Below are 13,839 nucleotides of genomic sequence, written 5' to 3'. Positions count from 1 at the left end.
GCAATTCTACAAATTGAAGGGAAAATGAGTAGTATATTCTATCTGCATTCATTCTTGAGATGCATTAATAAATTGATCTCATATTGTATTATTAAGCCCAGTCTTAATTATCCAAACTTTAGAAATAAATCCACCAACCACCTGTAAAATCATGCCTGTCCGGGTAAAACACCAAGTTTCTAGTAAAACACCAACTTTTTTCTTCTTTTCATCAGTTCAGTCCTCGCTGCTGTGATAAGGACACTTCTCCTGAGTGCCGCCCCGAAGAGTAGTGGACCCCACAGGTGAGCCCGGATCACCCGAGCACCCTCCATGTTAAAGAGGAGTGTGAGCATAGGACTGCTCGGCGAGGACCGTCCTGTGGGCAGCAGAGCAATGTCACCATGTCCCCTCAGTTTGTGACAGGAGACGGTTGGAAGAGCCGCCCTCACACCTCTACAGACTGTTAACTGTTGAACAGACAGCAGATATCAAAGCTGAGACTAATGGTGATGAGTTTCCATCATCTCCATCAACCAGTGAGGCTGACACTCCCCGGGGAATAAATCCAGAGTCTTCTGGATCCTGGCAAGAAGACCTGACAGGTGAGGAGAGGACTCAGTGAGAACACATCCAGCAGAGGTGAGCTGAAGCTGAAGTAAATCATTTTATTATATGCACCTGTGTGCACTCTATGTCGAGACATTTTGACTGGATTCTGTCTATTTGACAATACTAAAACTAAATTGCATCACAGTAAATATTTTTTTCATAGTATAATGTAGTGTATATTTATATTCATTTTGTTTGAACAGTCAACAACAAGGTGAAACTAGAGACCATGTGATGGGATCACACCAGCTGTGACCGCTGATGTTCTGACCCATGAGTACTCAGTGGTCATTCTTACATTATTACATGAGGACTGATGGCGACCTTCATTTGGATAACAGTAACAGAAGGTGAACAGAGCCTTAGATGTGGCCATATTTGTGTGTTTGTCCTTCTGCAATATAAATAAAAATGATAAGAGTATAGTACACTGTATTTTCACATCTTTGTCCATGTAGATCCACTTAAGGTCACTTATGTGCAGGATGGGCCTGATGAGCACTCATACACTGAACAAGACTGGAGCCCCTGTCAGGACCACAAGGACTAGGATCCCCCTCACATTAAAGAGGAAAAGTGCACTAGTCCTCAGGAAGAGACTGGCCGAGACTACTGAATCCCTCCTCAGTCAGAGAAGAGAGTTTATGATGAGCCTCAATCTTCCTCAACCACAACCAGACTCTGACCAGCCAAACATTTTACACACCAGAGGAAAGGAGAAGACGTGCTGAAGGAGGACGCTGCCGACTGACCAGAGTTTCTCAGCACTTCTGCTCTGCAGATCAAAGCGAATATGGTGAGATTACAGAAGGTGTGGTGAATGGAGAGTGGGTGAAGGCGCTCACACCAAGAAGAAGATGTGAATGATCTCACCAGGGAGAGGCAAAACGTTTTAAAGAGTCGAGCCATTTGAAAGATCACGTGAGAATCCACACAGGAGAGAAGCTGTACCAGTGTTAGGAATGCGGCATGAGCTTCAGACAGAGTGAAGCTTTGACTTTGCACACGAGAATCAACACGGGGGAGAGACCGTATCAGTGCACCAACAATGCTTCAATTGAAAAGGCGACATGGAGACTCACAGGGTGACGCACACAGGGGGAAGACCCCATCTGTGCGTGGTGTGTGGGAAAAGCTTCAAGAGGAAGAGCAACTTAAACACACACCTGAAGATTCATGCAGAGGACAACATGGATTAAACTCAACCACTGTGACTGTTTCTATGCTGAATGAATCATCCAGAGAGCTACCAAGCTATTTGTTTTTGTGCTTTTAAGTTGACAGGGAGATGTTTGGTTTCACCTCTATATTTGAACATTCAAATACACTGTGTGAGACGGTGTAAAAATTAGTTTTGTCATTTCATTTCCTCACTTGGTCCAGATGTGCAAATTATAGAAGCTAGGCTTGAAAATGCACTGCACTCCTGACTACTTTTATGTCAACAATGAAAAACATGACAAGACACTGAGACCCAGCTGGCTCTGGAGAACCAATCAGGTCTATGGAGCATTTAAAGGGGACATATTATAAACTTATATGCTGTATGGTGTCACAACCTTGTTAAATATTGCCAAAGCTTAAGAGGACAGCTGAGAGAAATGCACCCAGTGAGGCAAAAAGCCAGCTCCCACTCTGCACTGTCGGACTGGTTTGGAATTTGCTCTTTACATCCACACACAAGTCCACAAAGTTCCTCTCAGTTTCACTGAGGATAGGTTTAATTAAGGATTAAACAACACTTTCTGATTTTGTGCCAGTCAGCAATGTTCACAGTGGTCAGTTAGTTGCTTATTAAGTGGCACATCTAATCAAAAGGACCCCTCATTAACTTTCTGAAATTATTAAATAGGCAGCAGTGTTCAATTTGCTAATCTGTCTGACTGACAGCAGTCCACTAGCCAAGCACCCCCTGACTGAGGACATCGCACCGTACAGTGGCAATGGCAGCAAAGCTGGATGTCTTAAAACGCACATCAGTCTTCACAAGACAAGGTTGCTTTGATTGTAGTAGACACTGTGCTCTCGATCAGGGGCCACTTTTTCCAAATCCAGCAAATCAAATACAGTACAGGTTGATGTACTTCACCATAAACATATGCAACAAACATAGACCATCAACTACTTTTAGTGCTTATTTGCCTGAGAAAGTTAAATTGGTGGGTGAAAACTGCATTAATTGATTTCTAGATGCTAGGAGGCAGACAACTTCAAAACAAGCTGACAGACACACAGTGAGATTATCAAATATCTCCGCTTCTGCTTCAAACGTGGTTAATACATCACACAGATAAAGGAACAGCAGTGATGCTGATGCTGAACTTGTTTTAGTATTAAGGCAGGTTGCATTGAGATTTGAAGTTGGATCGCTGGATTCAAAGCCCAAAGCGCGAACCATCACAAGATGGAACCACCACACAGATTAGGCAGACAGTTCCAGTTTGCCTGAGGGGTCCTCCCAGAGGGATCAGTGAAGTGCAATCCAATCCAGTGCAATCCAATCCAGTTGTGGAACTGTGTCTCATGTAATATCATGGTAGACAGCTGTTTTGGGTTTGCGTGTGCTCACCTGAGGCCACTCGGTCATAATGTTTCCCAGTTCAGGGTCCAATCAAGGCTTGGACTGAAAACTGCTGCGAAAATCAGAAATCACCTCCCACTTAGAATTGTCTGCCTTTGACTCCCCTGCATATAAATCTGAAACGCCAGGTGACACTAACTGAAATTCATTTAAGACACTATCCTGATAAGGCCACACATTTTATCCTCACAAAATATTTCACAATTACAATTACTTTGAATTTAGTCAACTGTTTCTATGTGGCAACATTTTAAAGAGATGAATAAATGGACATCAAAATGTCACAGACCACTCCAACTTATCATCATTTTGTCTTGGCCCTTACAAAAAAGAAGTTTATTTAAGTATACTGTTAGTATACTTCTTTTAAAGTAAAAATAAGAGAGTATGCTTTCAGTTTACTTTTGATGTACTTGTCAGAGATATAAACAAAGTTATACTTAAGTATACTTGACTTATACTGAAAAGTATATAGAAAAGTCTAAGTATTTTTGACTTATACTTGTATTTGAACTTTTGAATGAGATATACTTTGGAAAAGTACAATAATGTTCAAGTATATTTGGATTGCAGTTGTGCTTATTCTTTTGATAGTAGCCTATTAAAATATTTTTCCCGTACATATTGGCTTCTTTGAAGTACACTGCAGAATGTTATACATACTATCTCGTGAACTTACATATTCCACAAGTAAATTTGCAGTAACAAGTCAGCTTTGGGGTGGAATAGCTTAGAGTAAATAGTACATGGGTGGAACTGATAAACATTTGTCTGATTTTATTTGGGGGGGAAAAAAATTGACATTTCTTCCAAGGTCTCAGTATTGTAACAGACTTGATACATACTGACTGCTATTATGAGGCATTACATATTAAGTATACCTAAATAGTAATCTAGTAGTATATTTTAAAATGTGAAAATAATATAGAAATAGTAAACTATAAGTATGATGTTAACTTCATTTAAACTTTAAAGTAAGTACTTAAAAGTGTCCTTTCATAGACTAAAAAGTGGGCTGGAAGTAAGTAGTAAACTAGCAGTATACCTATAAGTTCACTTGTAGTATAGTTTGCAAAATGCAGTGCAAAATAAAACTTAAATGTAAACTAATTGTGTACACAAAGTTTACCTCTCTTAAAGTAACTTAAAGTATACTTTTTCTAAACTAAAAGTGGGCCAGATTAGTCCCAAGAAGTATTGAAAAAGTACACCTAGAAGTATACCACTAGTACATTGATATTAGTATACTTGCTGCATAAAGCATACTTGAAAAAATAAACTTAAGCTTTACCTAAGTATGCTTAATTAAATTAACTTGAAGTATACATTTTTCGTAAGGGGAGAGCAGGTGGACACAATATTGTTTTTAAATTTCCATCCTCATGGGGATCGTCTCTCATCCTCTTTGGAGCTTATTTAAAATAATTATTTTATCCACAGAATGCATTTTAAATTTCTCCACAGGCTTCATTTGAGCTTCTCTATTTTTATTTTATTTTTTATTTTTATTTGTTATTGTACTTTCTATTATGGAAACATATTTATTTATAACCTTTTTCTTTTCCTTTGTTATTTATTTATTGATGTATCGAAGTTATGTACTCATTCTAAATTATGTTTCACAGCAATGGTGGTTTAATGAAAATTTTTAATAATACTTTTGATCGTTCAGTCACCTGATAAAGATTTGTCGTCATTGATTCGAAAGTCAGGATGGCCGAGCGGTCTAAGGCGCTGCGTTCAGGTCGCAGTCTCCCCTGGAGGCGTGGGTTCGAATCCCACTTCTGACACATTTTCACAGATGTATATCTGGACCTCTACCGAACATGATGTAATATGTACGCAGCTGTTAAGAAGGAATAACAATTAAAACCGTGTGACCGTGGTAATAAAAGACACGAAACAACGGCCGTGTGTTGGTTTGTCTATTGACTGGAGGAAAAACCGATGTGAAAATCAAAGTACATGTAATGTGAGGTCACGGTATGCTGGATTTAGCCCCAGCAACAGCTCAGACAACCTCTTAAATCTCACATACACAGGCAATCCAGTCAAATCTGATAAAGTCTGATGATGTTATTGTGTTAAGAGACGTAATCTCAACATTATAACAAAATCATTCCCACCATGATTCTTTCTATTTCCACTATAATTTGTAATTTCTTCCTTAAGTGCTACTTTTATAGTTTGTTCTAAAGATTTCTTTAAAAACGGTATTCTTACAGATTAAGTTAATGTGATAAAATAATGACTGATTAAAATGCGCATGCTTTGAGGAAAAGACACACAATATAGATATATAAACAGCACACACTGTCTGGAGGACTAAAAATGATTTCAAGTCATTTATATTCAATCAGTTTCCTGTTTTTCAGTGGCGTGTTAACTCCACTAGATGGAGCTGTTGAGACAAGAGTGTTGTGATGACTTCTCTGATCTACTGAAGAGGCAACGTATAAAAATAGAAAGTCTTAAAGTTTTAAAACATAGATAAAATGAGAAGTTAGAGAGCTTTTCCTATATTGCATCCCCTTTGAAACAGATGTATATTTCCTGAATCAAACCAAAATACTGAATCCTGTAAAATACTTTTAGGATTTTGCCTGTTTTTCCTCTCTTTTTACCCACATACTTGTTCAGACATATTGCAGTGAAACAGACAGTATTATTCATTCACAGTAAAATTTCCCTTAGAAACTGTAATGAAAAGACTTTTTCTAACTGTCATCATGTAACTTCCAAAGTTGTTAAAATGAGTTGTGTCATGAGTATATTAATTGAAATAAATATTATTCCATGGTGTAATGGTTAGCACTCTGGATTCTGAATCCAGCAATCCAGGTTCAAATTTCAGTGGAACCTACTTTCATTGGAGATAAAAGCTTTATAGCTCAAAAGCTTGGAATTACTATTAAAGATTGGAATACTGCAAATGAAGTCAACAATACAAAGTGTTCACTCTGTAAAACTAATAGAATTATCTAATAATTACATTTCATATAATGGGAAAATGTAACTTATCATCGACCTGTCATGATATATATAATTTATAATTGTCATCTACACAAAGAACATCATTTCAGTTGGCCTGGCCGAGCGGTCGAAAGTGCTCCGCTAAGGTCGCAGTCTTATTCTGATATTAATACGTTTTCAAGATTTGCAAGCCTGCCTGGTAATTTAGTGGTAATTCAAGATTTCATGTCATTTAGTACAGGCCAAAAGTTTGGACACACCTTCTCATTCAATGCGTTTTCTTTATTTTCATGACTATTTACATTGTAGATTCTCACTGAAGGCATCAAAACTATGAATGAACACACGTGGAGTTATGTATTCAACAAAAAAAAAGTGAAATAACTGAAAACATGTTTTATATTCTAGTTTCTTCAAAATAGCCACCCTTTGCTCTGATTACTGCTTTGCACACTCTTGGCATTCTCTCGATGAGCTTCAAGAGGTAGTCAGCTGAAATGGTTTTCACTTCACAGGTGTGCCTTATCAGGGTTAATTAGTGGAATTTCTTGCTTTATCAATGGGGTTGGGACCATCAGTTGTGTTGTGCAGAAGTCAGGTTAATACACAGCCGACAGCCCTATTGGACAACTGTTAAAATTCATATTATGGCAAGAACCAATCAGCTAAAGAAAAACAAGTGGCCATCATTACTTTGAGAAATGAAGGTCAGTCAGTCCGGAAAATTGTAAAAACTTTAAATGTGTCCCCAAGTGGAGTCCCAAAAACTATCAAGCGCTACAACGAAACTGGCACACATGAGGACCGACCCAGGAAAGGAAGACCAAGAGTCACCTCTGCTTCTGAGGATAAGTTCATCCGAGTCACCAGCCTCAGAAATCGCGAGTTAACAGCAGCTCAGATCAGAGACCAGATGAATGCCACACAGAGTTCTAGCAGCAGACCCATCTCTAGAACAACTTTTAAGAGGAGACGTGCGAATCAGGCCTTCATGGTCAAATAGCTGCTAGGAAACCACTGCTAAGGAGAGGCAACAAGCAGAAGAGATTTGTTTGGGCCAAGAAACACAAGGAATTGACATTACACCAGTGGAAATCTGTGCTTTGGTCTGATGAGTCCAAATTTGAGATCTTTGGTTCCAACCGCCGTGTCTTTGTGAGACGCAGAAAAGGTGAACGGATGGATTCCACATGCCTGGTTCCCACTGTGAAGCATGGAGGAGGTGTGATGGTGTGGGGGTGTTTTGCTGGTGACACTGTTGGGAATTTATTCAAAATTGAAGGCACACTGAACCAGCATGGCTACCACAGCATCCTGCAGCGACATGCCATCCCATCCGGTTTGTGTTTAGTTGGACGATCATTTATTTTTCAACAGGACAATGACCCCAAACACACCTCCAGGCTGTGTAAGGGCTATTTACCAAGAAGGAGAGTGATGGAGTGCTGCGTCAGATGACCTGGCCTCCACAGTCACCGGACCTGAACCCAATCGAGATGGTTTGGGGTGAGCTGGACCGCAGAGTGAAGGCAAAGGGGCCAACAAGTGCTAAACACCTCTGGGAACTCCTTCAAGACTGTTGGAAAACCATTTCAGCTGACTACCTCTTGAAGCTCATCGAGAGAATGCCAAGAGTGTGCAAAGCAGTAATCAGAGCAAAGGGTGGCTATTTTGAAGAAACTAGAATAAAAACATGTTTTCAGTTACAGTACATAACTCCACATGTGTTCATTCATAGTTTTGATGCCTTCAGTGAGAATCTACAATGTAAATAGTCATGAAAATAAAGAAAACGCATTGAATGAGAAGGTGTGTCCAAACTTTTGGCCTCTACTGTATATTCAGTCACAGTCATCTGTTTTTCAGTGGCCTGTCAACTCCACTAGATGGAGTGCTTATTGTGAAGCTTTTTGCAACTGTGTTTCGAAAGGTGCTATATAAATAAAGAATACTTATATATTAATCAGAGTGCTCACATACAAACACAGCACTTACTGTACAGAGCACAAAAATTTTTTGGGACTACAGTGAATTCACTGTAAATATAATGTGAACGAGTTCATCCATAAAATCACCCGGGGCTGCATCTGTCACATGAAGAATTGGTTTATTCATGAAATTACATTGACAACACTTCAACGAAAACACAACCAAAGAAAGACAACGAAACGAAACCTAAGTTTAGATACTTTTTTTTCCTTCTTCTTTGTGGTTGCATCCCAGCAGTGTGTCGCCTTCATACAATGGACTTTTTTCTGATTGTTTCTGTGACTCATACAGCCTGAGGTATACGGACAAGTCTCATGTCTCTGGCTGGATTACAGACTTAATGCAGGAATTGCAGTGATTGTTGTTTTGATCATTACGGAGGAGGCATAGATCATTTTGTGCTCAATCACGATCGTGCACGGGAGTTTATCCATGGCGTACTCCACAGCTCTAACCAGAAAGGCCAGTGCTACCTGCTGGAATTGTTGAGCCTTCTGTGATGTGACCTCTCCAGCCTCAAGGAGCCTATTGAGTGTAGCTCTAGTCGTGAATCCCACATTGAGTTTTTCTCCTATCAGAGAGACAGAAGACATAGAGAAAGGTAGTCAAATACAAGCATCTTATGGGATATCTCTGGGTTTAATCCATCCACCCATCCATTTTCTATACCGCCTATCCCTTTCAGGGTTGCAGTATAGAAAATGTTGTATTTGTTGTCAATAAGCATACAGGTTTATCTCCCTATGTGACTTCAAAGCATTACCTGGCAGTTGGTGCAGTGGGTCCTTGTAGGGGATATCATGGACTTCTCCTTGTACTGCTGCTGGTTTCATGAACCTCGAACAGAGTTTCTTAATGAATTTCGTCATCTGCAAAATTTTATGTCATAAAAGATTCCATTGCATTATTAAGATAAGATAATTAAGTTATTTTTTCACTCTGCACAAGTAATTTATCAAGGGAGGCATGTAGTGCACAGAATCAACAAATGACAAAAAAACACAATCTATATTTCACAGGGGTGTTGCACTTAAGAAAGGAGACTAGCCCAACCCTCCCATTTACCTCTTCATACAGCTGGAATACGGATGCCTTTTCTCTCTGGAGAAGGAGGTTCAGTGCAGAGAACAATTCAATTCAATTCAATTTATTTATTTATTTTTTTTGTATGGCACCAAATCACAACAAAAGTTGTCTCAGGGCACTTCCATACAGAGCTGGTACAGGCTGAGCTCTTTTATCTACAGAGACCCAACAATTCCCCCATGAGCAAGCACTTGGCGACAGCGGCAGGGAAAAACTTCCTTTTAACAGGCAGAAACCTCAGGCAGAACCAGGCTCTGGTTGGGTGGCCAAGGCAGGAGACGCAGCTGTAATCCACAATCCAGATTCGGCCACTATCCATGGGAACCTGCAAGACGACAAAGCACAGAGACTCCGGGGAAGGAGCTAAGTTAGTAACACGCCATGGTAGGACATGAAAACGTGCAGATGGAGAGGGAGAGAAGGACAGAGGAGCTCGGTGTATCTTTGGAGGTCCCCCGACAGTCTAATGCTGTAGCAGCATAACTAGGGGCTGGTCCAGGACAAGCCTGAGCCAGCCCTAACTATAAGCTTTATCAAAAAGGAAAGTTTTAAGCCGACTCTTAAATGTAGAGACAGTGTCTGCCTCCCGGACAAAGACTGGAAGATGGTTCCACAGGAGAGGAGCTTGATAACTAAATGTTCTGGCTCCTGTTTTGCTTTTTGAGACTTTAGGAACCATAAGTAGACCTGCATTCTGGGAACGCAGTGTTCGAGTAGGGCAATAAGGTACTATGAGCTCTTTAAGATATGAAGGTGCCTGGCCATTTATGGCTTTGTAAGTAAGGAGGAGAATTTTAAATTCTATTCTAAACTTTACAGGGAGCCAGTGCAGAGTGGTGAGTATTGGAGAAATATGATCTCTCTTCCTCGTTTTGGTCAGAACACGTGCTGCAGCGTTCTGGAGCAACTTGAGAATATTCAGCAACGAATATGAGCAGCCTGAATTGCAATAATCCAGTCAAGAAGTTACGAATGCTTGGACTAGTTTTTCTGCATTATTTTGAGACAAAATATGCCTGATTTTTGCAATGTTATGTAGGTGAAAAAAGGCTGTCCTTGAAATTTGTTCTACATGGGAGTGAAAGGAGATGTCCTGATCAAAGATAACTCCCAGATTCTTTACAGTGGTGCTGGAGGCCAGCGCAATGCCATCCATAACTGCTATGTCATCAGAAAGTGAGTTTCTAAGATGTTTAGGGCCTACTACTATAACTTCAGTTTTGTCTGAGTTTAGCATCAGAAAATTGCAGGTTGTCCAGGTCTTTATGTCCTGAAGACATGAAACATGTCCTGGTTTCATTGATAAATATAACTGGGTATCATCTGATCAATGAAAATTTATTGAATGCTTCCTGATAATCTTTCCTAAAGGAAGCATATATAAGGTGAATAGAATTGGTCAGAGCACAGAACCCTGCGGAACTCCATAGCTGACTTCAGCGATGGAGTCGTCATTAATGTGTACAAACTGAGAGCGATCTGACATGTAGGATTTAAACCAGCTTAGCGCAGTTCCCTTAATGCCAATGAAGTGTTCCAGTGTCTGCAATAGAATACCATGGTCAATGGTGTCAAATGCAGCACTAAGATCCAATAAGACTAGTACAGAGACAAATTCTTTATCAGATGCAATTGGGAGGTCATTTGTAACTTTAACCAGTGCTGTCTCTGTGCTATGATGCACTCTAAATCCTGACTAGAAATCCTCAAATAAACTATTTTTGTGTAGAAAGTTGCACAGCTGACTAGCAACTGCTTTCTTTTCTTTTTGAGAGAAAGGGAAGGTTGGATATCAGTCTATAGTTGGCTAAAACCCCTGGATCAAGAGTAGTCTTTTTAAGTAGAGGTTTTATTACAGCTACTTTAAAGGACTGTGGTACGTAGCCTGTTGATAAAGACAGATTGATCATGTCTAATATGGAAGAGTCAATTAAAGGTAAAACTTCTTTAAGCAGCTTAATCAGGATGGGGTCTAAAATACAGGTTGATGGTTTTGATGATGAAATTATTGAAATTAGTTGGTGAAGGTCGACAGGAGTAAAACAGTCTAAAACTGCGACAGGTTGAGTAAAACTACCCGTTGAAGGCAGGAGCCGATGAATTCTGTCTCTAATAGTTAGAATTTTATCATTAAAGAAGCTCATGAAGTCATTCCTGTTCAGAGCTAAACGAATACGGTTCAACAGAATTATGGCTCTCTGTCAGCCTGGCTACAGCGCTGAAGAGAAACCTGGGATTGTTCTTATTTTCCTCTATTAGTGCAGAGTAATAGGCTGCCCTGGCACTGCGGAGGGCTTTCCTGTATATTTTAAGACTGTCTGGCGAACCGAAATTCTTCCAAATTGGTGGAACGCCATTTCCTTTCTATTTTTCGTGAAGTTTGCTTGATGCTCAGGAAGCAGTGGGAGATGAACCTGGAACACTGACCCCTGCTGGTCTTTCAAAGTAACAGTGTGAGGGAGACAGTGCCGACATTAGGACAGTGTTTCCCAGCCACTGTCATCAGGTGTGCCGTGGAAGATTATCCAATATCACCTGATTGGTGCTCTAAGGCTTAGAGTGGGGGTTACAGACAGCACGCACGCACACACATACACACACACACACACACACACACACACACACACACACACACACACCAGCACTAAGAAATGCTGAATTGAATGAATGTTTTTATTTGTATGAATTTATGTGTTGGGTCAGCACGGTGGGGCAGCAGGTAGTGCACGTGCCTCACAGCAAGAAGGTCGCCGGTTTGCATGTTCTTCCCGTGCATGTGTGGGTTCTCTCCGGGCACTCCGGCTTCCTCCCATAGACCAAAAACGTGCTCATGAGATTAATTGGTGACTCTAAATTGTCCTTAGGTATGAGTGTGAATGTGAATGGTTGTTCAGGGTGTACCCCGCCTCTTGCTCGTTGACAGCTGGGATAGGCTCCAGCCCCCCCGCAACCCCGGAAAGAGATAGTTTGGTATAGACAATGGATGGATGGATGAATTTATGTGTCATTTATGAGCTCAGACCCCCATCCTCACCCCAACTGTCACCGCTGCTGCCAACATCTCACTCTGAGCTCAGTTCAAAACTTGAGGGCCCTGTGTGTGTCTTTCTTCAATTCCTGCAAGAATATCAGCTTTGTGTTCTACTAAACAGGCCCAGGTTTCACACTGAGTAAGTAAATCGAGTAAATTGAAACTAGAATACTTTTTGTGACATTTGTGTCTGGTGGTGTGCCTTGTGATTTTCTAATGTAAAATATGTGCTGTGGCTCAAAAAAGGTTGGGAAACACTGCATTAGAATAAAAAAACTGTTATTCTTAAAACTACTCAATTATCATCCATCCATCCATCCATTATCTTCCGCTTATCCGGGGCCGGGTTGCGGGGGGAGCAGTCTGAGCAGGGATGCCCAGACTTCCCTCTCCCCGGACACTTCCTCCAACTCTTCCGGGGGGATCCCGAGGCGTTCCCAGGCCAGCCGAGTGACGTAGTCACCCCAGCGTGTCCTGGGTCTTCCCCGGGGCCTCCTCCCGGTGGGACATGCCTGGAACACCTCCCTAGGGAGGCGTCCAGGGGGCATCCGATAGAGATGCCCGAGCCACCTCAGCTGACTCCTCTCGATGCGGAGGAGCAGCGACTCTACTCTGAGCTCCTCCCGGGTGACAGAGCTCCTCACCCTATCTCTAAGGGAGCGCTCCGCCACCCTGCGGAGGAAACTCATTTCAGCCGCTTGTATCCGGGACCTCATTCTTTCGGTCATGACCCAAAGTTCATGACCATAGGTGAGGGTAGGAACGTAGATTGACCGGTAAATCGAGAGCTTCGCCTTTCGGCTCAGCTCCTTCTTTACCACGACAGACCGATACAGCGACCGCATTACTGCAGCCGCTGCACCGATCCGCCTGTCAATCTCACGTTCCATCCTTCCCTCACTCGTGAACAGGATCCCAAGATACTTAAACTCCTCAACTTGAGGCAGGAACTCTCCTCCAACCTGAAGGGAGCAAGCCACCTTTTTCCGGTCGAGACCCATGGCCTCGGACTTGGAGGTGCTAACTCTCATCCCAGCTGCTTCACACTCGGCTGCGAACCACCCCAGCGCATGCTGAAGGTCCTGGCTCGAGGAAGCCAACAAGACAACATCATCCGCGAAAAGCAGAGACGAAATCTGCCGGCCCCCGAACCGAACCCCCTCCGGCCCCTGGCTGCGCCTAGAAATCCTGTCCATAAAAATGATGAACAGAACCGGTGACATAGGGCAGCCCTGCCGGAGTCCAACATGCACTGGGAACAGGTCCGACTTACTGCCGGCAATGCGGACCAAGCTCCTGCTCCGGTTGTACAGGGACTGTACAGCCCTCAACAGAGGGCCTCCAACCCCATACTCCTGGAGCACCTCCCACAGAATGACGCGAGGGACACGGTTGAATGCCTTCTCCAAGTCCACGAAGCACATGTGGACTGTTTGGGCAAACTCCCATGAACCCTCAAGCACCCTGTGGAGGGTATAGAGCTGGTCCAGTGTTCCACGGCCAGGACGAAAACCGCATTGTTCCTCTTGAATCCGGGGTTCGACTATCGGCCGGATTCTCCTCTCCAGTACCCTGGAATAGACTTTAC

At 42.0% G+C, this 13,839-nt stretch overlaps 1 non-coding gene across 1 annotated transcript; it reads left to right on the top strand.

Moving 5' to 3' along the window:
- The first annotated feature begins 4,879 nt into the window (after positions 1-4,879).
- On the top strand, positions 4,880-4,962 carry trnal-cag (transfer RNA leucine (anticodon CAG)). The gene has a single exon. It is a non-coding gene; the product is annotated as a tRNA-Leu (tRNA).
- The last annotated feature ends 8,877 nt before the right edge of the window (positions 4,963-13,839 follow it).

Source organism: Chaetodon trifascialis, chromosome 19, assembly GCF_039877785.1.
Source record: "Chaetodon trifascialis isolate fChaTrf1 chromosome 19, fChaTrf1.hap1, whole genome shotgun sequence".
In the NCBI taxonomy this organism is placed as follows: domain Eukaryota; kingdom Metazoa; phylum Chordata; class Actinopteri; order Chaetodontiformes; family Chaetodontidae; genus Chaetodon; species Chaetodon trifascialis.
Note: the sequence above shows the minus strand (reverse complement) of the source record. Positions and strands in the feature narration are given on the sequence as shown.